Here is a 26014-nt window from a genome sequence, read left to right on the forward strand (position 1 = left end):
TGATGATGGTGACGATGGTGATGATGATGGTGGTGACGATGATGGTGGTGACGATGATGATGGTGACGATGGTGATGATGATGGTGGTGACGATGATGGTGTGGCTCCATCAGTTTGAAGAACAAACCACTTTACATTCCCCACACCCCACGCCCCTTCTTTGGGTCACCTCCTGGACCCACATACACTTTACTGCCCCCTCACAGCTCATTCCCCACCCTCTGACCCTGGCATTTGCTCCAGTTCTTGCCCCAAGTTGTATGGAACCGGGGGGGGGGGGGTAATTACTACCACAGCAGGATGACAGAGTCTGAGGGAAACCCCTGGGTCATTGAGGGTTAATGTTTCCATGGGAACAGCACAACCCCACAACCAGAAAACGCCAGGAGGAACCTGGAACCGAAGAGTGTTGCCGGGGCTTCCGGCCGGGGGTTTGAGGCGGCGGACCGGAAGGCAGTGTGGAGCCGGGAAGTGCGTGCGGATAAGGGCTCCGGGTTGAACGCAGTCCCGCCCGGCTCCTCGCAGCGAGTCCCGGGCGTCGCCGACTCGCCATCTGCCCCCGCTTCCCCGCTCAGCTTCACCGCGCCACAGCCTCCGGCCTGCAGCAGAGACGGAGCCCGAGGCCCAGCCGAGCCGAGCCTCCCGGTGAGGTGAGGGACACGGTGTGAGAGCGCAGCCGCTGACCTGGCGCTAGGCAAATGCATGGCCGCTGCGGGGTCTTCAGTTTGGGAGGTGCATTACTCTAGCGCCTGTCATGGCCCAGCGGCGGCTCGGTTTGGTTTGGTTTGGTCTGGTCATTGTTGTAAAAAACTGGGTCTACAATCTGTGCACAGCAAGATCCCACAAGGAGCGTTTAATTCAGAACGGAACCAGGGCTAGTACAGACCAGATGGGCCGAAGGGGCTGTTCACACGCGGCATGGGTTTGTGATCATCCCTCACCGACAGTGCAGTACTCCCTCAGGACTGACCCTCTGACAGTGCAGCACTCCCTCAGTACTGACACTCTGACAGTGTGGCACTCCCTCAGTACTGACCCTCTGACAGTGCGGCGCTCCCTCAGCACTGACCCTCTGACAGTGCAGCACTCCCTCAGCACTGACCCTCTGACAGTGCGGCGCTCCCTCAGCACTGACCCTCTGACAGTGCGGCGCTCCCTCAGTACTGACCCTCTGACAGTGCGACACTCCCTCAGTACTGACCCTCCAACAGTGCAGCACTCCCTCAGTACTGACCCTCTGACAGTGCGGCACTCCCTCAGTACTGACCCTCCAACAGTGCAGCACTCCCTCAGTACTGACCCTCTGACAGTGCGGCACTCCCTCAGTACTGACCCTCTGACAGTGCGGCACTCCCTCAGTACTGACCCTCTGACAGTGCAGCACTCCCTCAGTACTGACCCTCTGACAGTGCGGCACTCCCTCAGTACTGACCCTCTGACAGTGCGGCGCTCCCTCAGTACTGACCCTCTGACAGTGCGACACTCCCTCAGTACTGACCCTCCAACAGTGCAGCACTCCCTCAGTACTGACCCTCTGACAGTGAGGCACTCCCTCAGTACTGACTCTCTGACAGTGCGGCACTCCCTCAGTACTGACCCTCCGACAGTGAGGCACTCCCTCAGCACTGACCCTCTGACAGTGCGACACTCCCTCAGTACTGACCCTCTGACAGTGCGGCACTCCCTCAGCACTGACCCTCTGACAGTGCGGTGCTCCCTCAGTACTGACTCTCTGACAGTGCGGCACTCCCTCAGTACTGACCCTCTGACAGTGCGGCGCTCCCTCAGTACTGACCCTCTGACAGTGAGGCGCTCCCTCAGCACTGACCCTCTGACAGTGCGACACTCCCTCAGTACTGACCCTCTGACAGTGCGACACTCCCTCAGCACTGACCCTCTGACAGTGCGACACTCCCTCAGTACTGACCCTCTGACAGTGAGGCACTCCCTCAGCACTGACCCTCTGACAGTGCGACACTCCCTCAGTACTGACCCTCTGACAGTGCGACACTCCCTCAGCACTGACCCTCTGACAGTGCGACACTCCCTCAGTACTGACCCTCCGACAGTGCGGCGCTCCCTCAGCACTGACCCTCTGACAGTGCGACGCTCCCTCAGTACTGACCCTCTGACAGTGCAGTACTCCCTCAGCACTGACCCTCTGACAGTGCGGCACTCCCTCAGTACTGACCCTCCGACAGTGCGGCTCTCCCTCAGTACTGACCCTCTGACAGTGTGGCACTCCCTCAGCACTGACCCTCTGACAGTGCGGCACTCCCTCAGCACTGACCCTCTGACAGTGCGGCACTCCCTCAGTACTGACCCTCTGACAGTGCAGTACTCCCTCAGCACTGACCCTCTGACAGTGCGGCACTCCCTCAGTACTGACCCTCTGACAGTGCAGTACTCCCTCAGCACTGACCCTCTGACAGTCCGGCACTCCCTCAGTACTGACCCTCCGACAGTGCGGCTCTCCCTCAGTACTGACCCTCTGACAGTGCAGTGCTCCCTCAGTACTGACCCTCCGACAGTGCGGCGCTCCCTCAGCACTGACCCTCTGACAGTGCGACGCTCCCTCAGTACTGACCCTCCGACAGTGCCGCACTCCCTCAGTACTGACCCTCCGACAGTGCCGCACTCCCTCAGTACTGACCCTCCGACAGTGCGGCACTCCCTCAGCACTGACCCTTTGACAGTGCGGCACTCCCTCAGCACTGACCCTCTGACAGTGCGGCACTCCCTCAGCACTGACCCTCTGACAGTGCGACACTCCCTCAGTACTGACCCTCTGACAGTGCGGCGCTCCCTCAGCACTGACCCTCTGACAGTGCGGCGCTCCCTCAGCACTGACCCTCTGACAGTGCGGCACTCCCTCAGTACTGACCCTCTGACAGTGCGACACTCCCTCAGTACTGACCCTCTGACAGTGCGGCGCTCCCTCAGTACTGACCCACCGACAGTGCGGCACTGCCTCAGCACTGACCCTCCGACAGTGCGGCACTCCCTCAGTACTGACCCTCTGACAGTGCGGTACTCCCTCAGTACTGACCCTCTGACAGTGCAGCACTCCCTCAGTACTGACCCTCTGACAGTGCGGCACTCCCTCAGCACTGACCCTCTGACAGTGCAGCTCTCCCTCAGTACTGACCCTCTGACAGTGCGGCACTCCCTCAGCACTGACCCTCTGACAGTACGGCGCTCCCTCAGCACTGACCCTCTGACAGTACGGCGCTCCCTCAGTACTGACCCTCTGATAGTGCTTCACTCCCTCAGTACTGACCCTCTGACAGTGAGGCACTCCCTCAGCGCTGACCCTCTGACAGTGAGGCGCTCCCTCAGCGCTGATCCCCTGACAGTGCGGCGCTCCCTCAGCGCTGACCCCCTGACAGTGCGGCGCTCCCTCAGCGCTGACCCCCTGACAGTGCGGCGCTCCCTCAGCGCTGACCCCCTGACAGTGCGGCGCTCCCTCAGCGCTGACCCCCTGACAGTGCGGCGCTCCCTCAGCGCTGACCCCCTGACAGTGCGGCGCTCCCTCAGCGCTGACCCCCTGACAGTGCGGCGCTCCCTCAGCGCTGACCCCCTGACAGTGCGGCGCTCCCTCAGCGCTGACCCCCTGACAGTGCGGCGCTCCCTCAGCGCTGACCCCCTGGCACGAAAGCCAGCGTGATGTTACTGAAGTCAAAATGATCAGCACTGCGAACTTGAGGAGGAATGTCTGTAACTCAAGCACTTCACTCTCTAGTAATCAGTCTCATCAATTATACAGTAAAAACTCCTATTGAAGCATCCTGCTCTAATATAACTGAACTGAAAATGGAGGAAGATTATTGGGTGTCACTAAGTTCTTATTAGCTGAAGTGTATCTGTGTGTCTGGCTGTGTCTGGAATGAGGGAATTGGTAGGAGGTTCGACAGGGTTATCTGGTAATGAATGAGTGAAGATTCAGTGAGACCACCAGAGATCCAGTATCTCATCAAAAGTGTCAAAACTGATTCTCAATACCTTTAAAAATGATGGTTGGAGGCCTAAAGAAACAGACTGAAGTTTTAACTGACATAAGGGTGGAGTTTCTTGTACAGAATTGAGTATATAAACCACTTAATTACTTCTAATTGAGGGATGGGAGGTATAGGAGATGCCTCTTTAATAAATCTGCTCAGCAATGCAGTTAGATATTTCAAATATGGTGGCAAAGCTGTTTGTGCTATTTTGAGCAACGTGTAAAGTGGGTTTGTGAGATATGGTTTGATGCTCCTAGACATGAACAAAAGGAACTGCCCTCAAACTGGATTTGTAATCATCTTATGACAGCTCTGCTTTCATGCTGTAATTGTTGCCTATTTTAAATCTTTTTAGAAACCCACTTCCCTACTCCCTTAAACTGAAGGTAAAATTCAGTTATATTATGATTGTTCGTCTCGGATCGAAGATGGATGTCTTCACTGTCTTGAAGACAGCCGCACTGAGCCCTGCCGAATTTTCACCATCTCCCCGCATCTCCCCCCCTCCCCCCCCGACCTCCCCCCCCGACCTCCCCCCCCGACCTCCCCCCCCGACCTCCCCCTTACTGAGAACGAACGGTCAGTCCTCAGTAAAGGGCTCATCTTTGTCTCCCTCCACCCTCACATCAACAAATACCAGTCACGTTTGAACATCGAGCAGTTTTTCCGCTGCCTCTGCCTCCCCCCATCTTCTCCTCTCTCCATCTTTGATCCTCCTCCCCCTCTCTCCCTATTTATTTCAGAACCCTCTTCCCCCTCTCCTTTTCTGATGAAGGGTCTAGATCCGAAACGACAGCTTTTGTGCTCCTGAGATGCTCCTTGGCCTGCTGTGTCCATCCAGCCCCACACCGTGTTCCCGTAGACTTGGGACTATACAGGTGGAGTTGCATCAACTGCTGCTCTGAGTTGCAAAGCCAAGAGTGGGAAAAAAATTGATAACCAATTGGGAAAGTCTCACCATGACTCTCGTGCTCAAGGTTAATATCAAGTGGAGGAGGCAACTTCAGGGATCAACCATTCACTGGGAACTCAAGTTCTACAAACTTTACTGCTGTAGAATACAAGTTACCAACTAAACAGCTGACCTTGGGTTTATAAAATCCAGCACCTGCCATCCTGGTGACAGGTTTCAATTCCACCTCACAGATGGTAGGTTTGAATTCAGTGAAAAAAAAAATCTGGAAGCAAGCATCTAATGATGCCACAAAACCATTGCCAGTTGTTGGTGGGGGAGAAGATCCCATCTGGTTCACTAATGTCATCTTGGAAGGAAACTGCCTTCCTTACCTGGTCTGACCTACATGTGACTCCAGACCCCCAGCAATGTGGTTGACTCTTAACTGCCCTCGGGGCAATTAGGGATGGGCAATAAATGCTGCCTGGTCAGTGACATGCTTATCCTGTGAATGAATAAAAAATAACCTCCAGAGCTCCATGGACTTTAAATGGCAATTGACGATATTTTTTTGAGATATTTTCGTAATCAACCTGTTAAGAGATGTTATCACATACCTCTAGAACAGGTGGGACTTGAATCTGAGTCATACCACTGCACCAAAAGAACCCTTTCTTTCCTGCCTAGATATACACTTCTTCCCCAGCTTTACTTTTAAGCTTATGGCCATGGAAAATCTGCTCTGCTGGTCTGAACATTGCGTCTGCAGGATGAGTAATCAACTCCTGAGTCCCGTCAGCATGTACTTGGATAAACTACAGAATTGGGCTGAAAGGTGGCAAATGGAGTTCAATGCAGATAAATGTGAGGTGATTCACTTTGGGAAGAATAATAGGAAGGCAGAATACTGAATCAATGGAAAGACTCTTGGTAGTGTGGATGTGCAGAGGGATCTTGGTGTCCATGTACATAGATCCCTGAAAGTTGCCACCCAGGTTGATAGTGCTGTTAAGAAGGCTTATGGTGTGTTAGGTTTTATTGGTAGAGGGATTGAGTTCCGGAGCCGTGATGTCATGATGCAACTGTACAAAACGCTAGTGTGGCCTCATGTAGAGTATTGCGTACAGTTCTGGACGCCCCATTACAGGAAGGATGTGGAAGCATTGGAAAAGGTGCAGAGGAGATTTACCAGGATGTCGCCTGGTCTGGAGGGAAGGCTTATGAAGAAAGGCTGAGGGACTTGGGTCTGATCTCATTGGAGAGAAGGAGGCTAAGAGGGGATTTAATAGAGACATACAAGATGATCAGAGGATTAGATAGGGTGGACAGTGGGAGTCTTTTTCCGAGAATGATGACTTCAGCTTGTACAAGGGGGCATAGCTACAAATTGAGGGGTGATAGATTTAAGACAGATGTCAGAGGCAGGTTCTTTACTCAGAGAGTGTTAAGGGCATGGAACGCCCTGTCTGCCAGTGTAGGTAACTCAGCCACATTAGGGGCATTTAAACAGTCCTTGGATAAACATATGGATGATGATGGGATAGTGTGGGGGGAGGGGCTTGGATTAGTTCACAGGTTGGCGCAACATTGAGGGCCGAAGGGCCTGTTCTGTGCTGTATTGTTCTATGTAAGAAAGGACTGTGGTCTTGAGGACAGAAAAAGCATTTCAACGGTTTTCCGAAGGCTTTTTTTGAAAGGGAACCCATTGGCATTGTTTGGGAGGAAGTTGCTGCAAACTGTACCAACAAACCACTGACCCGTTGGAGTCTGACTTGATAAACTCTACTATGGAAGAGCAATGAGAGAGGAAGCAAAAGCCCTGACACAAATGCTGTCATTCCCCCACCCCACCACCACCTCCTTCACTGCTGCTCCTGCCCTCTCTATCGTGAAGGTTGATAGATGCCATCCTTGTTGCAAGGGATGGATGGTGAGAACTACTGAAGTCCCAAAGCACGTCCTCGGTATTTGTGTCAAAGTCACAGTTCATAACAAACTGACATTTGTGCCTTGTCTTTCTTAACCTTTCTGCAGCATTTCATGTTTTTTGTCCATTGCAAGTGATTATCTGAGATAAGAATGGAGCTAGGTGAGAGCAGTCCCAGCCAGCTGGATGATGGTGAAGCTGTGATGGTGGAGGATGGTGTAGTTGCTGTGTCAAAGGCCAGAGACATTTTGAGAAAGATAAGGAGGGATCGTTTACCACTATCATTGGTGAATTAACAAAGAACACTCCTGTAGAACAGGCCCTTTGGCCCTCCAAGCCAGCACTGACACATTTTGCCCCCTCATACTAAAACTGCTTTCACTTACAGGATCCGTGTCCCTCTATTCCCTTCCTATTCATGTACTTATCCAGGTGTTTTTTGAATGCTTCCATCACCACCTCTGGCAGTGTGTTCCAGGCACTCACCACCCTTTGTGCTTTGTATGGCTCTTAAGCACCACCCCCTCACCCCTAGTAATTGACCTCTCCACCCTGGGAAAAGCCTCATACATTCCACTCTCAGGCTTATAAACCTCTGCCAGGTCACCCCTCAACCTCCTGCGTTCCAGTGAAAACAAACCCAGTCTGTCCACCCTCTCTTCATAGCTAAAATCCCCCAGACCAGGCAACATCCTAGTCCTCCCACCCACCCTCCTGCAAAAATTCCATCCCCTATTCCCAATTCCTCCGCCTCCGCCGCATCTGCTCCCACGACAAGACATTCCACTCCCGCACATCCCAGATGTCCAAGTTCTTTAAGGACCGCAACTTTCCCCCCACGGTGATCGAGAACGCCCTTGACCGCGTCTCCCGCATTTCCCGCGACACATCCCTCACACCCTGCCCCCGCCACAACCGCCCCAAGAGGATCCCCCTCGTTCTCACACACCACCCTACCAACCTCCGGATACAACGCATTATCCTCCGACACTTCCGCCATTTACAATCCGACCCCACCACCCAAGACATTTTTCCATCCCCTCCCCTGTCTGCTTTCCGGAGAGACCACTCTCTCCGTGACTCCCTTGTTCGCTCCACACTGCCCTCCAACCCCACCACACCCGGCACCTTCCCCTGCAACCGCAGGAAATGCTACACTTGTCCCCACACCTCCTCCCTCAGCCCCATCCCAGGCCCCAAGATGACATTCCACATCAAGCAGAGGTTCACCTGCACATCTGCCAATGTGGTATACTGCATCCACTGTACCCGGTGCGGCTTCCTCTACATTGGGGAAACCAAGCGGAGGCTTGGGGACCGCTTTGCAGAACACCTCCGCTCAGTTCGCAAAAAACAACTGCACCTCCCAGTCGCCAACCATTTCCACTCCCCCTCCCATTCTCTTGATGACATGTCCATCATGGGCCTCCTGCACTGCCACAATGATGCCACCCGAAGGTTGCAGGAACAGCAACTCATATTCCGCCTGGGAACCCTGCAGCCATATGGTATCAATGTGGACTTCACCAGTTTCAAAATCTCCCCTTCCCCTACTGCATCCCTCAACCAGCCCAGTTCGTCCCCTCCCCCCACTGCACCACACAACCAGCCCAGCTCTTCCCCCCCACCCACTGCATCCCAAAACCAGTCCAACCTGTCTCTGCCTCCCTAACCGGTTCTTCCTCTCACCCATCCCTTCCTCCCACCCCAAGCCGCACCCCCCGCTACCTACTAACCTCATCCCACCTCCTTGACCTGTCCGTCTTCCCTGGACTGACCTATCCCCTCCCTACCTCCCCACCTACACTCTCTCCACCTATCTTCTTTACTCTCCATCTTCGGTCCGCCTCCCCCTCTCTCCCTATTTATTCCAGTTCCCTCCCCCCATCCCCCTCTCTGATGAAGGGTCTAGGCCCGAAACGTCAGCTTTTGTGCTCCTGAGATGCTGCTTGGCCTGCTGTGTTCGTCCAGCCTCACATTTTATTATCTTGGAATCTCCAGCATCTGCAGTTCCCATTATCTCTGATCCTAGTAAACCTTTTCTGTACCCTCTCCAAAGCTTCCACGTCCTTCTGGTAATGTGGTCACTAGAACTGTACGCAATATTCCAAGTGTGGCCGAACTAAAGTTCTATTAAGCTGTAGCATAACTTGTCTGTCCTTGTACTCAGTGCCCCTTCCAATGAAGGCCAGCTTGCCATAGGCTTTTTTTTACTGCCTTGTCTACCTGCGCTGCCAGCTTCAGTGATCTGTGGACATGCGCACACAGATCCCTCTACATATCAATACTCCTCAGAGTTCTGACGTAGCTAAGAGCTGTTTCAGAACTGGGACAAGGGTGAAATCTGATTAGAGGAACTCAGACAGGAAGATCGAGCAAAAATGGGAACTGGTTTAACAAGTAACAAGATATTCAGAGGTTTGGGCATGAATGGTGGTTTGAAGATGGGCATTATAGTTTGCCATGACTCAAGGCCAAAACTACCACGATTTGAGAAGAGTCATTAGTCATTCCTGTGTGACAGTGAAGGACCCTGATTCCGAATGGTACTGAGCCCAACAGAGCAGAATATGTTAGTTTGCTGACCTCAGTCAATAACACCACCACTACCCATGCTGTCAGAATACTGCAGCAAGTGGCCAGGAGAGAGGAACTTGGCGAGGAGTTTTGAGAATCCAGCGTGGCAGAGTTGAGAGTTAGAAATCGCACGACACCCGGTTATAGTCAAACAGGTTTTTTTGCAAACACAAGCTTTCGGAGCATAGCCCCTTTGTCAGGTGAAGTGAGAAAGAAGCACACAGAACACAGAATTTATTATAAAAGGTCAAAGGGTTTCGCAACCGTACTAAACAAACCTGACATACTGTTAAATCTTTAATCCGTTAGAAGGTTTACATTTTTTTTATATGTATATATAAATCCCCAAATTTCTTTGAAATCACTGCCCTGAGTGAGCTAAAGGTTTCATCAGTGTAAAGAAATGAAAAGGACTTTTGGCTTCAGATAGACATCCTCCGATGCGGACTTCAGGATACACAACACAGTGTCGCTGAGCAGAGGCTGATAGCCAAGTTTGGTCCCCATGAAGACAGTCTCAACTGGGATCTTGAGTTCACGTTGCGCCATGGGTGACACCCCCCCCCCCCCACCCCACCCCACCCCACAATGTACGCTTTCTCTCATGCACATGCATACGTACACGTACACGCACACTCTCACCCACCCACCCACACAGATCCTCTCTTAAACACACATTATCTCTCAGGCATGCACACACCCACATACACTTACTGTCCCTCACACATGCACTGTCTCCCACGCATGCACGCACACTCACTCTCCCCCACATAAAGCAGAACAGGAGTGTTTATTTGGAGTTTTTAAAAGGAATGGATACCCAAAAAGCACAGTCTGCTGTTACCTCCGTGACGCACACAACAAGAAGGTACAACATGGCCAGACACTCTAGTCACCCTACCGTATTATCAGAGATGACCGCAAGGCTACTCAGACCCCTAGGTATCAGGGTAGCCCTCAAACTTGCAAACACCCTGCGACAGCTACTGACAAATGAAAGTACACCATGCTGACAGCCAATTAAACTAACATAACATACAAAATACCATGTAAGGACTGTGACAAACATGACATGGGCCGAACTGGGAAAAAAAATTGACAATAAGGATACATGAACACCAACTGGTCACCAAGAGACATGACCAATTCTCACTGATCTCAATGCACACGAACAAAGAAGGACCCGAAGGACTGGGACAACACATCCGTAATAGCACCAGCCAAACCAAGCCCTGGCATTCCAACCGGAGTTCTGTCAACAAACACATTGAACTGGTCCCTGATCTACAAACTGCTGAAGAGCGAAACCAGAAGTAATACTAACCACCCCAGCAAACTGAGGCATATAAATAACAAGTGGGAAGAAACACCAGTGTTTCTCCAGAGGTGCACTGACGATGTTACCTAGCAGGGTGCTGAAACACCTGCAACCAAACCGGGCTCTGCGAGCACGTCTGCAACCTCATCCACAACCCAAGCTACAAGTCTTCTTGAAAATCTGAGATAACTCTCCCCTTTGTACACATACTCTGCCCCCACCCCCACAGGAGCATGCACACACTTTTGCACTGACACTCACAAATTCACCCCATGAATTTGTGTTTGTAGATGCATTTGATCTTGTTCAAAAAGCACACAATTTATAGATAGTCAACATGGTATTTTTAAAATTCCTACTTTAGAAATAAAACCAGTTTGACTCCAAACCAAAGCTCATAAGATTCTAAACAAGGCCTTGCACCTAACATGCATTGTCTGATCTAAAATGTCACCTCTTCTTTACATTAATAAAACCTTCAGTTCTGTCAGGAAGAAATTTGGGGACTTACATACACATATTAATCAATTCTAACTAATTAACAATTTAACAGCATTTGTGTTTGTTTAATTCATCCCCATTTGCCGTGTGATCCTTTGATCTTTTACTTATAAATTATGTATTCAGTGTGTTTCTTTCTCACTTGACCTGATTAAGGGGCTATGCTCCGAAGCTTGTGTTTTCAAATAAACTTGTTGGACTATAACCTGGTGTCGTGTGATTTCTGACCTTGTCCACCTCGTTCTAATACAGCACCTCCGATTCATAGCGTTGGAGGGGACATGGGGTGAATAGGCCCAAGGGTGGGAGGTAGGGGTCAAAATAATTTTTCTTTCTTTGATATTTTTTATTTCTTTGATATTTCTTAATATTTTCTTGCGAAATGTTTCTTATTCGCAATTCCTTCTGTATTTGTTACAGAGTCATAGAGCTGTGCATCATGGAAACAGACCCTTCAGTCAAACTCATCCGTGCTGACCAGATATCCTAAATTAATCTAGTCCCATTTGCCAGCATTTGACCCATATCCCTCTAAACCCTTCCTATTTATATACCCGTGCAGACAACTTTTAAAAGTTGTAATTGTACCAGCCTCCACCACTTTCCTCTGGCATACACGCACCACCTTCTGCATGAGGAAAGTTGCGCTTAGATCCCATTTAAATATTTCCCCTCACACCTTAAACTTACGCCCTGTAGTTTTGGGTTACCCATGCCTGGGAAAAAGACCATGACTGTTCACTCTATCCATGCCCCTCAAGATTTTATAAATCTCTGAGGCCACTCCTTAGCCTCTGCGCCAGGGAAAATAGCCCCAGCCTATTCAGCGCCCCAACCCCCGACCTTTAATTCGAACTCTCCAACTTTGGCAACATGCTTAAATCTTTTTTGAACACTTTCAAGTTTAACACCAATCTTTCTATAGCAGGGAGACTGGAATTGCACGCCATATTCTGAAAGTGACTGAACCAATCCTATACTCAATGCACTGACCAATAAAGGCAAGCATACCAAATGCCTTCTTCACTATCCTATCTACCTGTGACTTCACTTTCAAGGAACTATGAACATGCAGTCCAAGGCCTCTCGGTTCAGTAACTCTCCCCAGGACATTACCATTAAGTGTATATGTTCTGCCCTGACTTGGCTTTCCAAAATGCAGCACCTCACATTTATCTAAATTAAAGTACATCTGCCATTCAGCCCATGGGCCCCTCTGATCAAGGTCCTGTTGTACTCTGAGGTAACTGTCTTTACTGTATACTATACCACATACTTTGGCGTATTCTGCCAACTTACTAATCATTACTCCAATATGCACATCCAGATCATTTATATAAAATGACACAAAGGAGTGGACCCAGTGCCGATCCTTGTGGCACATCGCTGGTTTATTTTGTGATGGCATATGGGGTTGAGGGGAGAGGTGGTGGAATGTGAGGATTACTGTTTGAGCACTGGGTTGATGTAAATACGCTGAGACTGATCCAGGACATTTGAACATTGTAATATTTAAGCTTGTTAAGGGATTATGAAGCAAGCAGTGTGCACACATTCCCACAAGATTTTCTCTGTGGAGAAAGAATTCCTGAATCATTCTTTTCTATAAGGCAGCAACAATTTGTGAGGATTATTCTTGGTATTAATTTTGGAATAATGAGAGTAGTGTTCCAGTGAAGGAGCAAGTCTTCTGTTAGCTCTGATCCCTGACTTGCTGAGGAAGTGATTTCTGGGAGCCGGTTGCTGTGCTGTCAGATTTACCCAGATGAGTTTGGTCATAATCTGCTGTGGATTTACACAGCTGGCTCGGAGACCCTGTCACTGCTCTGTTTGGCAGCGCTGTGATTTTGAAGATGACGGCAACACAGACTGCCTACTTGCTGTTCTTGGGGCTTTGCCTCACACTCCTATTGTTTGCCTTGGCATACTACACTTACTGGTAAGCACCAGCACAGTACTGGTGGGTCAGTGCTGTCACTGTATAACACTAGGGTACAGTACCGATGGGGACATGTTTGTCTCTGTATAACACTGGGGTACAGTACTGGTGGGGACGGGGCTGTCCCTGTATAACACTGGGGTACAGTCCCAGTGGGGACAGGTCTGTCCCTGTATAACACTGGGGTACAGTACCGGTGGCGACAGGGCTGTCACTGTATAACACTGGGGTACAGTACCGGTGGGGACACGTCTGTCACTGTATAACTCTGGGCTGCAGTACCGGCGGGGACGGGGCTCTCACTGTACAACACGGGTACAGTACCAGTGGGGGACAGGTTTGTCTCTGTATAACACTGGGGTACCGTACCGGTGGGGGACATGTTTGTCTTTGTATTACTCCTGGGTACAGTACCGGTGGGGATGGGGCTGTCCCTGTATAACACTGGGGTACGGTACCGGTAGGGGACAGGTTTGCCTCTGTATAACACTGGGGTCCAGCACCGGTGGGGGACAGCTCTGTTCCTGTATAACACTGGGATACAGTACCGGTGGGGACGGGGCTGTCCCTGTATAACATTGGGGTACAGTACCGGTGGGGGACAGTTTTGTTTCTGTATATCTCTGAGGTACAGTACCGGTGAGGGACAGGTTTGTCTCTGTATTATAGTGGGGTGCAGTACCGGTGGGGACTGTTCTGTCACTGTAGTACACTCTGATACAGTACCGGTGGGGGACGGATCTGTCACTGTATAACTCTGGGGTACAGTACTGGTGGGGACGGGGCTGTCTCTGTATTACACTGGGATACAGTACCGGTGGGGACAGGGCTGTTCCTGTATAACACTGGGGTACAGTACCGGTGGGGGACAGGTTTGCCTCTGCATAACACTGGGGTACAGTACTGGTTGGGGACAGGTTTGTCTCTGTGTATCTCTGGGATGCAGTACCAGTGGGGGACAGGCTTGTCTCTGTTATACACTGGGGTGCATTACCGTTTGGGACGGGTCTGTCACTGCATTACACTGGGGTACAGTACCGGTGGGGACGGGGCTGTCTCTGTATAACACTGGGGTACAGTAGCAGTGGGGATGGGGCAGTCTCTGTGTAACACTGGGGTACAGTAGCAGTGGGGATGGCGCAGTCTCTGTATAACACTGGGATACAGTACCGATGGGGACAGGTTTGTCTCTGTCTAACACTGAGGTACATTACTGGTGGGGGACAGGTTTGTCTCTGTATAACACTGGGATACAGTACCGGTGGGGGGACAGGTTTGTCTCTGTCTAACACTGAGGTACATTACTGGTGGGGGACAGGTTTGTCTCTGTATAACACTGGGATACAGTACCGGTGGGGGGACAGGTTTGTCTCTGTCTAACACTGGGGTACAGTACCGGTGGGGGGACAGGTTTGTCTCTGTCTAACACTGGGGTACAGTACCGGTGGGGGGACAGGTTTGTCTCTGTCTAACACTGGGGTACAGTACCGGTGGGGGACAGGTTTGTCTCTGTCTAACACTGGGGTACAGTACCGGTGGGGGGACAGGTTTGTCTCTGTCTAACACTGGGGTACAGTACCGGTGGGGGGACAGGTTTGTCTCTGTCTAACACTGGGGTACAGTACCGGTGGGGGGACAGGTTTGTCTCTGTCTAACACTGGGGTACAGTACCGGTGGGGGGACAGGTTTGTCTCTGTCTAACACTGGGGTACAGTACCGGTGGGGGGACAGGTTTGTCTCTGTCTAACACTGAGGTTCATTACTGGTGGGGGACAGGTTTGTCTCTGTATAACACTGGGATACAGTACCGGTGGGGGGACCGGTTTGTCTCTGTCTAACACTGGGGTACAGTACCGGTGGGGGGACAGGTTTGTCTCTGTCTAACACTGGGGTACAGTACCGGTGGGGGGACAGGTTTGTCTCTGTCTAACACTGGGGTACAGTACCGGTGGGGGGACAGGTTTGTCTCTGTCTAACACTGGGGTACAGTACCGGTGGGGGACAGGTTTGTCTCTGTCTAACACTGGGGTACAGTACCGGTGTGGGGACAGGTTTGTCTCTGTCTAACACTGGGGTACAGTACCGGTGGGGACAGGTTTGTCTCTGTCTAACACTGGGGTACAGTACCGGTGGGGGGACAGGTTTGTCTCTGTCTAACACTGGGGTACAGTACCGGTGGGGGGACAGGTTTGTCTCTGTCTAACACTGGGATACAGTACCGCTGGGGACAGGTTTGTCTCTGTCTAACACTGGGGTACAGTACCAGTGGGGGGACAGGTTTGTCTCTGTCTAACACTGGGGTACAGTACCGGTGGGCGGACAGGTTTGTCTCTGTCTAACACTGGGGTACAGTACCGGTGGGGACAGGTTTGTCTCTGTCTAACACTGGGGTACAGTACCGGTGGGGGGACAGGTTTGTCTCTGTCTAACACTGGGGTACAGTACCGGTGGGGGGACAGGTTTGTCTCTGTCTAACACTGGGGTACAGTACCGGTGGGGACAGGTTTGTCTCTGTCTAACACTGGGGCACAGTACCGGTGGGGACAGGTTTGTCTCTGTCTAACACTGGGGTACAGTACCGGTGGGGGGACAGGTCTGTCTCTGTGTTCTGACAGTTGTGAACAGTACTGGTTGTGAACAGGTTTGTCACTGGTAGAATTCTTGGCCAAACTGTCTTGCTTTTGTATGGTGTTCGTTGATTTAGGAACTGGATAAAATACTGCATAAAATAGTGTGGCCTCTGAAAAATGCTTTTCTTTCAGGAAACAGCTCTGTGGGTTGTCTGTGGGACTCGGAGAAGCAGCAACTGCTGGCTTTTCGAATGGAATTTATTTGATGTGGTGTACAGTTGAGATGGTGTGTTAGTATTTCCTTGACTGTCGTGCCCTGTGCTGTGTCCTTTGTTCCGATATCGCTGCCTGAGGTGACCAGCTGATGGGTCAAAGTCCAGAAGTTTGACAGTTATGTTGGTATCATTTAGCAATGCTTTGTCCAAAGGCCATTGTTAATGTGGCCTTCTGTGAGTGAACTCTGTGACTGATGTTGTCAGATGGCCTTTTCAAATTACATTGTGTGTTTTATTTTCTTTAATTGATACCATCACTGTGTGAATCCACAGCTGCTCATGGGGTATGGTCAGTATCTGCTTAAATGTCTTTTTTAGTGAATGAAGATTGCTGTTCCCCATATCCCACATCTTGTCTTGTCCTGACATCAGAATGACTTCATGCCTCCTGACTAACACATCAATGTTTGTCCTTGCATAATGTCTTACTCTGTACATCGTGGCTACATGATAATTTGGCAAGGCTAAAAATGGGCATGTTGCTGAACAAGGGCCCGACCTGATTTATCATCATTTAGTCACTTGCAGTCTCTCTCTAATAAAACCAAAATACTGTAGATGTTAGAAGTCTTAAAATAAAATAAGTACTGGGGAAACTCGGCAGATCTGGCAATAGCAGTGGAGAGAGAAACAGAATTAACATTTTGAGTCCAAAATGACCTCCTATCTACTTGCGATTTCCACACACCATCTTGCTGTCATGCTTTTGTTTCTGCTCTCAGCCTGCTGCATGGTGCCAGAGAAGCCCAGTGTTCTGTTGATCACTGCTCCACTGCTCAGTGTCTCATTTGGGTGCATTGGCTCTCAGCAGAGCTGGTGTCTTTTTTACGATTAACACTTACCATTAACGCTTGTTCTATGTTTATATTTTCCATTGTTATCAAGAACACTTGCTCTGCCTTTTGCTCTGTGCACCCCTCAGTTTCTAGTTCCCATCTTTTCTGAGGAACAGTCAGACAGGGCTGAGAAAGTGTGTTTCTCTCTCCGCAGGTCCTACCAGACCTGCTGAGTTCCTCCAGCATTCTCCTTGTCTTTATTGCTGTTCATTTCTGCTGGACTTGGCTCAGTCAGTTGAGGGGAACAGCTGGAAACACAGCAGTGTCAAAAATAGGAATAGGGGCAGATCATTCTAAACCATCAAGCCTGGTCTACATTCAACACGATCGTGGCTGAATGTCTGTCTCAATACCATATTCCTCTTCACATCCCCACCCACATACCCCTTTTAGCATCTAGAAATCTATTTGCGTCTGATTCAGTGACTTCCCTCCACAGTCGAGAATTCCTCGGGTTCACCACCTCTGTGGCCCAACATACATCTTGATTTCTTGATACATTTTGTAGCCCCTTGCCGGGGAAACATTATCCCTGTCTGTCCACCCCTCTCGGAATTTTACATTTCACTGAGATACCCTCTCATTCTTTCAACTGCAGTGACTGCAGGCCCAATTGACCAAATCTGTCCCCACATAACACTCCTGCCATCCCCAGAAATCAGTCTTTTGAACCTTTTCTGCACTTCCTATGTGGTAAATTATTCTTTTCTTGGGTAAAGTGACCCAAACTGCACACTGCTACAAGTGGTCTCGCCAAAACCCTGCACAGATGCTGTAAGATTTCATTACCGAATTCCAATCCTCTTGCAATGAAGGCCACTGTATTATTTGCCTTCCTAACAGCTTGTTGCACCTCTCTATTTACTTTCAGTGACCAGTTTACAAGGACCCACAAGTCCCTTTAGGCATCAGCCTTTCTCAATCCATCATCACTTAAGATCACAGGACTATTTTGGGGATTGAAAAGCTGTGTGCATGCACACCTGTCTATAGCTAGCACAGCTATTGCCTCCTGTGTCAGTACGGGTGGGTGTGCAGGCAGCATGAACTCCCTCAGTGTTTAGAATCCTTGTTGCTTGGTGATGTCATGACGCACGTGGAAAGGGGGATATTATTTTTACACACACTTTGAGCTGTTTAGGTAAGCTTCCCCTCCGTTGGAGTTCTGTTCATGCACCAGCCTTTACCTGGTCTCTGCACCTTGAACGCAACCATACTGTAGAGAAACAGAGCAACTGACTGCGGGTATGCTCAGTAAGAATCATAGAATCGCAACAGTGTGGAAGCAGGCCACTTGGCCCATTGAGTCCTTACCTACCCTCTGAAGAGCATCCCACCTAGATCTATCGCCATAATGCCACATTTCCAATGGCTAACCCACCTAACCTACACATTCCCAGATACAATGGGCAATTTAACATGACCAGTTCACCTAGCCTGTACATCTTTGGACTGCGGGAGAAAACCGGAGCACCTGGAGGAAACCCACTCAGACATGGGGAGAATGTGCAAACTCCACACAGTCACCGGAGGGTGGAAGTGAACCTGGGTCAAGCTGTTGTAACCACTGAGCCACTGTGTTGATGCAGGTTTACTCGCTTGCACAGTGGGACTTTGATCACTGTGTGAACTCTGTGAGTTTATTAAAATTAGATTGCCTTCTTACCACAGAACAGCCTGTGCTTTTCAAATATGTGTAAGTGTACGTAGATACTGGAGGCCAGCTATATCAGTGCTGTCGCTCTCAGACAGGTCTCGACTTTGTTTCCTGCAATTTGTGGGTTTTATTGTTCTCTGGATGTAAACTTTGTGTTATCACAGTACAGTTAGTGTTTGTTCAGAGGTCTCTGACTGTGAGGGTGGGAGGACTGCCTTTCATGGTCTGAGCTCAGTGGATTGTGTGACTTTCCTCTGGTTCTGTAGCTAATCTAGTGCACTCTTATTGGAGCAAAAGGAGGCCATTTAGCCCCTCAAAGTTGCTCTGCTGTTAATTGAGATCATTGATGTGTGGATCAGCAATAGCAAGCATGCGTGGAAATTTTGGTACGTATGATCTCTGAGGGTATAATGTTCATGGTGTGTTTTCCTGAGGAATGCAGTCATGTTTTTGACATTCATCCTTCCACACAGTCCTGTCTCTCTGGAGTACTATGTTCCTTGGTTACCAGCTCACCATCAGCACTGCTGGTTTCTTGAGCTGATTGTGTGTGTGTGTGTATTGGCATGTTTTATGGCTGATGTGCCCAATCTGGCTCCCAATCGATTGGTGTTTGGAACGAAATGAGTTGGTAAATGTAAGTCAGCACTGATTTGTTAAAGGCAAATTTTATTCAAATAAGTTTTCCAAGTTCTTCATGTAATAGACATGCTTAATGACTTGTGATGTAATGTCTTCAACCTGAAATATCAACTCTGTAAAGTGATTAGTGGTAAGCAGTTATCTTCGGAAGTAGCCCTGGCTGTGATGTTTGAACTGATTCTCTTTTTGACTTGCACGGTCAACCTTAGGTTGATAATGTAGGGTAAAATTTCAAAATCTGCGGATGTTAGAAAGCTCAGAAATGCAGTAAGTAATGAAAGTGTTTCAGAAGGCATGGATACGCTGGTGAAATTGGCAAAGACATAGCAGATTCCCTTTTCCTCGGAGCAGTGTGGATCGTTTCCAGCAGCATAGACTGTGCTGAAAACTCAATGATTGAAGGAAGTGTAGAATGAAAGGCACAATTTGAAGGAAGGACAAAATCTGTCAGGACGAGTTGAGAAAGTACTTAATATACAGGACTGTTAGCTTACTCAAAAGATGAATTGCTGCAAGTGCAATGTTGTAAGGGTAAATCTTTATAAAACACTGGAGAGACTGGCAAAGCTGGGATTGCTTGCCCTACCGTAAGGAAAGGATAAAAGGATATTGGGCAAGACCTGGGAAATGTAGATCAATCAGCTAAATGCCGTTGATAGCAACAATACTATAACCTATACTGAGAGGGGAGAAAGCCGCATAATATGACTTCTGACATTGGGATTCTCAAAGGCTAGATTCTGCTTAATAACCTGATAGAAACCTTCACAAAATAAACGAGGAAAAACACACTGGATGTCATTAAGTCCTCAATAATGTAGCACATAAAGAAGTTTTAGTACAAGTACTGAAGTGATAGCAAATTGGCTAAAATCCAAAAAGAACAGTAAGCTAGTGATTGAAAAAACATGACAGTGGCAAAGTAGTAATGCCACTGGACTAGTAATCCAGAGATGCAAACTAATGCTGTGGGCACATGGGTCAATTTAAATCCAATTAACAAATCTGAGATTGAAAGTTGCTCTTCGTACTAGTGGGCAATGACGAAACTATCATTGATTGTTGTAAAAATCCATCTGGTTCACAAATGTGCTTTAGGACTCTTAGCTGAAATGGCCAAGCAAGGTACTGTGTCCAAGGGCAATTAGGGATGGGTAATAAATGCTAGCCCATTCTCATTCCAGAAAGAATGCAAAAAAACTCTGTTCTATGAGGATCTGTGCTGAACCAACTGTTTTATATCATTCAAATTAAGAACATCAGTTTCAAAATGAGCAACTCAGTATAAAGTCTAGCAGTTGATACCAGTTTGGTGGGGGGGGAAGCTAACGCTGAAAAACACAAAATACAAGATGATAAGAGAAAACTTGCAGACTGGGTGATTAAGTGGCAAATGAAATTTAGTATAAGTGAAGAAGGAATAAGACAAGGGAGCATTCGATGTATGGCAGGATACTAGGAAGCTCAGTGGAACTGCGAGGTTTAGGGTGCTTGATCACAAATCCCTGAAGGTGGTAGGGTGGGTTAACAGGGTCATTCAGAAGGCATGTGGGACACTGCCTTTATCAGTCGTGGCATAGATGATAAGAGCAGGGACGTTACGTTGGAGCTGTATAGGACTTTGGTCAGATCACAGCTCTATAGGAAGGATATGATTGCAGTGGAGGAGGTGCAGAGGAGACTGTCCAGGACGTTGCCTGAAATGGAGCAGTTTAGCGATGAAGAGAGGCTGGATCAGCTTGGGTTGTTTTCATTAGAACTGAGAAGGCTAGGACGGAGGATAATCTGTTTATGAGGGGCATAGGCAGGGTGGGTACAAAACAGCTGTTCCCCCGATTGAAAGTTAATTTTAAAAGTGAAAGGCAGGATGTTGAAGGGAGACTTAAGGAAATGTTTCTCACCTAGTGGTTGGTGGGTGTCTGGAATGCACTGCCTGGGAGGATAGTAGAGGCAGGAAATATCCCAACCTTTAAAAAGCACTTGTTTGAACACTTGAAATGTCGTAACATTCAAGGCTAAGTGCTGGAAAGTGGGAGTAGTGTAGATAGGTTGGTGCAGCCTCGATGGGCTGAAGGGCCTCCTATGTAAAACAAACAAACAAAGAAAACTACAGCACAGGAACAGGCCCTTCGGCCCTCCAAGCCTGTGCTGATCAAGATCCTCTGCCTAACAGTCTGTGTCCATTTGCTCCCCGCCCATCCATGTACCTGTCCAAATATATCTTAAAAGACGCCAACGTGTCTGCATCTACCACCTCCGCTGGCAACACGTTCCAGGCACCCACCACCCTCTGTGTAATGAACTTGCCACGCATATCTCCTGGACAATGTGCTTAATGTCTCTGCTACTGGGATGTCATTCCCTTTAATAGAATGGAATATCCACTAACCTTAGAAAATTAAATAGCGAATCGAGAAGACTAAAGGGATTGAAGAATTCAAATGAGCAAATCATTAAAAGTAGCATCAGAGAGTAGCAAGGTGAGTAAAAATAGAATCAACACACTGGGGTTTAATTCCAGAATATAAAACTCAAGAGTAGTGAGTTACATTAAACTTATAGGAACAAGAGGAGATAGTTCAGCCCCTATTCTGCCAATCAGTATGATTATGACTGAAATGTGGCCTAACTCCATATACCTCTATCATGAACTACTGTTTGTGGAAGAGCGTTCCAAACCTCTCACCCTTTGTGTGTGGAAATGCTTCCAATTATCTCCCCTGAACAGTCTGGCCCTAATTCTCAGACTATGTCCCTAGTTCTAGAATTCCCAACCAGTGGAAATAATTGAAGTTTATCTCTCCTGTTTTTTTCCTGTTAATATCTTGAAGACTTTGATCAGATCACCCCTTCACCTTTTAAATTCTAGAGAAAACAGGCCTAATTTGTATAATCTCTCATAGCTTAACCCCTAAAGTCCAGGTATCATTGTTGTAAACCTACGTTGTAATCCCTCCAAGGCCAATCTATCCTTCCTAAGGTGTAGTGCCCAGGTCCACCCGCAGTACACCACCCTGGGTTTTGTACAGCTGCTGCATAACCTCTGCACCCTGACACTCCAGTCCCCTAGATATAAAGGCCACCATTCCCTTAGCTTCATTGAATAGTTTCTGCACCAGTTTGTGACATTTTAAAGGTCTGTGCACCCTGAACCCCCAAGTCTCTTTAGACATCCGCTGTATTTAACTTCATACCATCTAGAAAGTACCTGCGGTGATCAACCAGGTGGACCTCATAGAATAAGAGTTGCCTGATTGGAGCTGTTAATCTGGTCCAATTAGAGAACTTTGGTTGACAGATATGAACAGGGGTGTCAGACATCCTTTTCACTCTGAGGGACCTGGATCAGTGTCAAGGACAATCCACATGTAAGTAAAGGGGGACTTGGTGATTGAACACTGGCCTCTGTGGAGTTATTTTAGTGATGATGAAAGTGGGATTAATGATGTAACCATGCCAAAGTGCCTATTGGCTGAAGCTCGGCTGGACTTCAAGCAGGTACTACAACTAATTTCATCACGGGAAAGTGCAGGAAGTGGTGCTGATGAGTTACAGGGTATTCCAATGGAAGTGGACGCACTCGCCAGTCCACTTGAGCTTAGGGAACATCACTTGAGTAAAGGCAATTGCAAAGCCTTGAGTAGGACATATCCTGAACAGAGAGATTGTAAGTCAACCTGCAGCAAAACCCCAGAACGAAGTCAAACCTTGGCCAAACAATTAAAATTTTCTTCAGGATCTGGGCTGAGAAGCCATTGTAGTTGCTGCTACTATGTGGACTCGAGACAGCAAGAGTCCCATTAGACTTAAACTGAGTAAAAGAATTCATAGGCCGGTATCCAGGAGAGTGTACACTGTCAAAGTCCAACTATGGATAAGCATATGGACGTACATGGAATAGTGTAGGTTAGATGGACTTCAGATCGGTATGACAGATCGGCACAACATCAAGGGCCAAAGGGCCTGTACTGTGCTGTAATGTTCTATGTTCTATGTCTGGCTTGGAAAAGTTAAATTTCTTAGCAAGAAATTCTAATGGAGGTCAATACTGGTGAGGCTGTCTCAATGATTACAGAACCAGTCTTTAACAAATTTCACTCTGGACACCAACCCTTAAGTTTGAGCAATATCTCGATCAGGTTGAGAACTCGTATTAAGGGCACTACGTTGGTTCTGGCTCAGGCCCAAGCTTGGTGGGGCAAAATTGGTTGAGAAAGTTTCTTATAGATTGGCTCAACATTTATCGATTAGTAAACTGCTACCTGAGCAAAGTCCCAATTAGATACCCAGAAGTTTTTCAGGAAGGTCTAGGGACTATCAGAGGTGCCAAGGCCACCATGCATGTTGACCAGGAAACAATTCCATGGTTCTGCAAGTTCCACTAAGTGTCACTTGCCTTATGGGCAGAAATCACAAGGCTGGAAAGTGAAGGAAATTTCTGAAGAAGGGTCTAGGCCTGAAATGTCTGCTTTCCTGCTCCTCTGATGCTGCTTGTCCTGCTGTGTTTATCCAGCTCTACACCTTGTTGTCTCTGAATCATCAAAGCTGTCCTGGATGAGGGCATAGAAGGATGGGTTAGTAAATTTGCAGACAACACTAAGGTCGGTGGAGTTGTGGATAGTGACGAAGGATGCTGTAGGTTGCAGAGAGACATAGGTAAGCTGCAGAGCTGGGCTGAGAGGTGGCAAATGGAGTTTAATGCAGACAAGTGTGAGGTGATGCACTTTGGAGTAACCGGAAGGCAAAGTACAGGGCTAATGGTAAGATTCTTAGTAGTGTAGATGAGCAGAGAGATCTTGGTGCCCATGTACACAGACCCTTGAAAGTTGCCACCCAGGTTGACAGGGCTGTTAAGAAGGCATACAGTGTTTCAGCTTTTGTTAATAGAGGGATCGAGTTCCGGAGCCAAGAGGTTATGCTACAGCTGTACAAAATTCTGGTGCAGCCGCACTTGGAATATTGCGTACAGTTCTGGTCACCGCATTATAAGAAGGATGTGGAAGCTTTGGAAAGGGTGCAGAGGAGATTTACTAGGATGTTGCCTGGTATGGAGGGAAGGTCTTATGAGGAAAGGCTGAGGGACTTGAGGCTGTTTTCATTAGAGAGAAGAAGGTTGAGAGGTGACCTAATTGAAACATAAAATAATCAGAGGGTTGGATAGGGAGAACCTTTTTCCTAGAATGGTGACGGCGAGCACAAGGGGGCATAGCTTGAAATTGAGGGGTGAAAGATATAGGACAGATGTCAGAGCTAGTTTCTTTACTCAGAGTAGTAAGGGAATGGAATGCTTTGCCTGCAACGGTAGTAGATTCGCCAACTTTAGGTACATTTAAATCGTCATTGTATAAGCATATGGACGTACATGGAATACTGTAGGTTAGATGGGCTTGAGATCGGTATGGTATGACAGGTCGGCACAACATCGAGGGCCAAAGGGCCTGTACTGTGCTGTTATGTTCTATGTTCTATATGTCCAGCATCGATCGTACCAACTGTGAACCCCAATGGGTCAGTTCGCCTCTGTGGGGATTTTAAACAAATGGTTTTTCACAGCTAGATAAATACCCAATCTCTCTCGTAGAGCATTTATGCACAAAGCTGGCAAGAGGGCTGTCCCTCACAAGGCTAGACATGAGCCATGCATACCTGCAATTGTGGTGAGATGAGGATTCCCAGAAGTGTGTTGCAATTAATACCCATGAGGGGTTTGTACCAATATATGAGACTGACACTTGGGGCATCATCAGCCTGTACAATTTTTCAGCAGATGATGGAAAACATTTTACAAGATCCACCCCAGGTCGCCATTTATCTAAGACAACACAGTGTAGAGCTGGATGTACACAGCAGGCCAAGCAGCATCAGAGGAGCAGGAAAGCTGACATTTTGGGTTTAGACCCTTCTTCTATCTAGATGGAGTGCTCATTACGGACAGGACCGACATAGAGCGCTTGGAAAACTTGGATGTTTCTCCCAGGCTGGTGTACGCCTTAGATGGGAAAAAATTGTGTTCCAGGCACCCCAAGTGACTGACTTGGGCTACAGAGTTAACAAGACCAGGTTACACCCCCGGAAGCTAAAGCAAGGGAAATTGAAGGTGCTTCAGCTTCCACCTCTGTACTGGAGCTTAGGTCCTTGCTTGGCTGGTGAATTATTATGGCCTCCATCCTGGCACTTTTGCATCAGCTATTAAATGGCCAGCCTTGGAAATGCCTGTGTAGCCAAGCCATAGCCTTCTGGGAAGTGAAGAAGCGTCTATCATCCTCTAAGGTGTTGGCACACTGTGATCCCAATCCCGATCTGGTGTGGACATGCGATGCACCCCACTTACAGCATCAGGGTAGTATTAGCTTATAGGTGGCCCAATGGAGAGGAACTAATGTATACATCCAGGACTTTGGCTAATGCAGAGCATAAATCCGTCCAGGTAGACAAGCCTATGAGGAAACGTTAAAAAGACTGAACGGTTTTCACTGGAAAGACGGCGGCTGAAGAGAGACCTGATAGAGGTCTACAAAATTATGAGAGGCGTAGATAGGGTGGAGAGTCAGAGGCTTTTTCCCAGGGTTGAAGTTTCAATTACAAGGAGGCACAGGCTCAAGGTGAGAGGGTGAAAATGGAAAGGAGATGTGTGAGGAAAGTTTTTCACGCAGAGAATGTGGAATGCACTTCCAGAGGAGGTGGTGAAAGCAGGTGCATTGGCAACATTTAAGAGGCATCTGATAGTTTCATGAATAGGGAAGGAATAGAGGGATATGGATTGAATAAGGACAGATGGCTTGTTTTTTAATTTAGTCAGGGTATGATAATCAGCACAGGCTTGGAGGGCCGAAGGGCCTGTTCCTGTGCTGTATTTCTCTTTTGTTCTTTGTTCTT

The 26014-nt window shown here is 48.4% G+C and overlaps 1 protein-coding gene across 3 annotated transcripts in view; it reads left to right on the forward strand.

The window, feature by feature from the left end:
* Positions 1-450: 450 nt before the first annotated feature.
* LOC125456928 (1-acyl-sn-glycerol-3-phosphate acyltransferase gamma-like) overlaps positions 451-26014 on the forward strand; it is a 65940-nt gene continuing 40376 nt past the window's right edge. Inside the window, exon 1 of one of the 3 annotated variants that reach the window (XM_048540522.2) lies at positions 451-650. The gene's annotated coding sequence lies outside the window, so the exon portion shown is untranslated. Of the gene's footprint in view, positions 651-13022; positions 13159-18687; positions 18883-26014 lie in introns of those variants that run through there. The other 2 variants (XM_048540523.2, XM_048540524.2) reach the window with 2 other exon arrangements.

The sequence above is a fragment of the Stegostoma tigrinum genome, chromosome 12 (genome assembly GCF_030684315.1).
Source record: "Stegostoma tigrinum isolate sSteTig4 chromosome 12, sSteTig4.hap1, whole genome shotgun sequence".
Taxonomy (NCBI): domain Eukaryota; kingdom Metazoa; phylum Chordata; class Chondrichthyes; order Orectolobiformes; family Stegostomatidae; genus Stegostoma; species Stegostoma tigrinum.